A 4276-nucleotide genomic window follows, 5' to 3' on the forward strand; every position below is an offset into this window, starting at 1 on the left:
TAGATTCAGGGTTCAAATAGGTTAGAGGGATTAGCCCCAACTATAGATTTTCTAAGTTGTGATATTCATTGATTGATTGTTCTTAATGTTTGTTTTAGCTTTTCTAACTAGAACATGAACCTAGGAATTTGAATGTGTCAAGCATCCTTGACCATCTCTAATATATCATGCATGCAACTATTAGGCATCTATAGGATTATAATCTCTAACACCTGAATAGAAACCCTGCATTTAATATCTTCCAATAAAGTTACACCCCCAATCATCTTGTTAGTCGAGCAATAGACTTGCTCAATTAGGATTTCTATTTACTTTTAAACCATAAAACAACAAACACCTAGAATTAATAACCTGACTAGATTTAATAGGTTCCCTAGCACCTTGTGGATTCGATCCCTAAGTGGTATCAGATTACGATGAAATTCCAGCGCGCGGTTTGGTGATTTAGGCAAGATAGGCATATTTGGACAAAGTTTATATCCAACAATCCATAGAAAAATAGTAATTTTTAATGCGTATAAGAAGGAAGGTAACTTTCCTCATAATTTTCCTTTCCCTTTCCTTCTCTTTTTTCTTTAAGTTTAAAAGATGTCTAGCAGAAAAAAGACTATTAAAAGAGGTACCTCCCATGTCCGAAGGTGTTCACGATGATGATATTCTTGTCCCGAAGGCCGAGTTCGTGTCTCACTCGATGGATCCTGCCGATGGTCAGGTGTACTGGATTGCGAGATATGGTTCGATTACTCCCCCTATCGAGAAGTCATTTCCTGTCATGAACCAGCGTTCGGTCGAAAAAGGCGCGCCGAGAAGAAGCACCGGCGAATTCCTTAAGGCCGTTCAGGCGTTCTGCCATATTTCGGATGCGATAGAGTTTTGAATTCCTTGTCAGGGGAAAGTGCTGATAATGCCCCAGAGGGTTACTTTACCGGCTACGAGTCATTCTTGGTGCGCTGTCGTCAGTGGTTTCCGATCCCTGAAATCATAGTCCGTGTGTTGGACCGTTTCGAGGTATCGATCAGCCAGCTGAATCCCACCTGTTTTCAGCATCTCATTGGCATCGTGATCCTGAGCTATGAGCATGGCCTTTCCCTTACCGCTGACCACTTTGAAGCGATCTTCAGCCTGCAACTTGTTTCGAAACCGCACCTCTACCGGTTGGTCCCTCGGAAATATATGACAGTGATTATTTCCAACTCTAACTCGTGGACGAAGTTCTTCTTCTTTGTCCGTGTAAACGCCACCTCCGTCGAGGAGAATTGCATCCTCTTGTTCAGGAGCAGGCCGAATGACAGTGCCTTCATCAACCCGCTTTACCCATTCCCCGAAAACATGATCAAAATGAGGGATCTCCTCAGGAATGGTACATTTTTTTGGACCTTCTTTACGCCGAGGAGAGTCCGCAAGGCGTTGAGACTCGTGCATCCCGATCTTGGAGTGGGTGTAGAAGCGGATAGTGATTCTGAGTCCGATGATCCTGCTCCTTGCGACGTTCCCGCGGAGGGAACGGACACGAGATCTTGTATGGGTAAAGGCATCGATCTTGGTGATATAGAGTTTTTGGTCGATGACTCTATTCTTCCAGGATGGGACCCGGACCTTGCTTATGGTGACGGTAGTGGTTCGAGCGAGGTACCTATTCCGGATTTTGACGAGTTTTTTGCTGGTTTACCCTCGAGTTTCGATCCTCCTTCGTCTGTGGACGGATTTGGAAGGTCCAAGGTTGTCGCGGAAGGATCTCGCATAATCAATGGGGTTAGTTTCTTTCTTCTTTAGGAACTTCGCGGATAGTTTCTTTCTTTTTCTTTTTAAACACTTTAGTCAATTTTGCAGGGTCTGAACATGCTTGGCTCAGCCCTTGAGACAAGCCACAGAAAGGCCATGGTTTATCGCTTCAAGGCAGAGAAAGCGGAAAAAGACCTTGCACGTGTTCAAAAAGAAATTTTAGAGCGAGATTCGAAACTTGCCAAGGATCATGCCAAGGCCGTCCGTCAAGCGGAAATGAGAGGCAGGAGAGAGATTGTCGAGGTGATGAGAAACCGTGCTTCTCAGTTCAAAGCCGAGTAGGGAAACCTTAAGGACGCTTATTCCTCGGTGGGTGATTTTCACGAGTGTCGTGGTTCAGTTGGTACCCTTTGGAAGACGCAGACGGACGACTTTGTTTTCAAGGATGAGATGGAAATCATGAAAGGTGGCATGAATGATCACGCCCATGCTGAGGCGCTTATTTCCCCGATCGATGAGAGGATTCAGGAATTCTGGGATCCCATCCCGGTGTCTCCTGATACGGAGGAGGTCACGACCGAGGTTGCTGGCGACGACGAGGAAGTGGATTGTCCCGAAGATGCATTTGGAGCTTCCATGTCCGGGAGTTTTAACTTTGATCTGTGACAATCGAAGTTAGCATTTGACGGGAAGAGGTTTCCCCCTATCTTGTGTTTATGGCCGAGTGTGGCCTTTATTATCTGTATCTGGCCAAGTGTGGCCTTTATGTTGAGACTTTGTGTGGGCCTGTTTGGCCGCTTTGTTTTTATCGGGACTGGCCGTTGGTGGTTTCGAATCCCTACCGCTTTGCGGTTTTATATATGATGAATATTTATCAAACTACTTTGTTCTGAATATGTCTGAAATAAATATGAGTTGTCGTCTCATATTTAGTTCTAGCGAGACGTTCAATATGTTAGTTTGCTCGAGATGTGAATATTCGTAAAAGTGACTTATTTATTTTTACGAAGTTTCATGAACGTTAAGATATGGACGGAGAGACATGTTTTAAGATCTCGTATCATTTTTTAGATATCATGTCTTGAGATGTTAGAGACTAGTGTGTTGGGTTTAGGGCAAGACCTAGGTTTACTTTCGGTTTTAAGGTTTATGCGGTGACTAACCGGCTGTCGATTTTCCTGTTGTGATTTCAACCTGATTCATACCGATTTAAAGTCCGTGATAGGTTCTCGGCTTATACGACTTGTATGGTGTGAATCGAGCATCTCTCCAGAGACAATTTTTAAGCCAACTGGAAGTGCTTGACCAAAATTTTGGATTTTTTATATAGCGCGCTTTTATCCTTGTGTCCGATGTCTGAGGATCAGAATGATCAGGGTGCGTTTTTTTCAGACGGCTTCGTCGGAGCCAATCGACGAGCAGGATGTAAATATTCGTTGAAATTTTATTGTCGCGTTTGGACAGTTTTTCGTATAGTTTCGATTCTAACTTTGGCGACGTCTCGCTGTTATTTCGAAGACTATACATTCATTTTAAGTTATGAATGGTTTGCGAATGTTTTGCGATTTGTACCAGATACGGCTGTTGACAAGAATTTAATGTCTGTAGAGATTTTTGCGTAGCTGAAGCGTAAGAGTTCAAAAAATGTGTAATCGTTGACAAGAATTTAATGTTTGTAGAGATTTTTGCGTAGCTGAAGCGTAAGAGTTCATAAAATGCGTATTGTAGTAAAAGTTTTAAAAAGCTCGAGTATAATAATGCATGTTTTAAACGTGGGCGTATACAAGTATACGTACCCACTCCCCCCCTTTTTAAAGAGGGGGATAGCTGAACTCGTCATTCGACGAGCTGCCTACGTACCCCTTCCGAGGATCAAGCCATCTTGTAGTTCTACTTTACACCGCGAGTGTTTCTACTCGACGGTTGGTGCTGTGTTGACCGCCTTAATCGTGGTGACTGTGGCAGGATCGATGTCTTTGTCCGGGTTTTTCTTTTCCGGTTGAGTGACAGCGTTGGCTTCGGAATCAGGTTGAGTTTCGATATCCGAGGTGTTTGCTCCAGCAGACGATGTCGAGTCGTCTTTCTTTGAAGTGTTTTCGGGCGAAGGCTGAGTTAACTTCATGCGTTGGTGATTTACCATCGCGGTAGTTGTGATTTGCCTTAACTTATGCTATGCGAGAAAGCAAAATCGCGACTGTTTCTGACAACCCCAGATGGCAGCGACCCCGCTCTGGGTTGGGAATTTGATGCCCAGGTGATATGTAGACGGAACAACTTTGATGGCGTTCACCCATGGGGTTCCCATGATCACATTATAGATTGCAGGATGATCGACCACCGCAAAGTCAACGATCTTTGTGACTTCCTTGGCCATGACTGGTAGCTGGATTGATCCGAGAGTCATTGACGTTTCGCCCAAAAAACCCATCAATCGTTTTGGTATCAGGGTAATTTCCCCGAGCTCGATGTTCATCCTTTTGAGAGTGTCGCAGAAGATATCATTAAACGTGCTCCCTGTAGTGGATCGCAATAAGGCTGATCGATTCCACCTGAT

This window comes from Brassica oleracea, chromosome C3 (assembly GCF_000695525.1).
Source record: "Brassica oleracea var. oleracea cultivar TO1000 chromosome C3, BOL, whole genome shotgun sequence".
NCBI lineage: Eukaryota > Viridiplantae > Streptophyta > Magnoliopsida > Brassicales > Brassicaceae > Brassica > Brassica oleracea.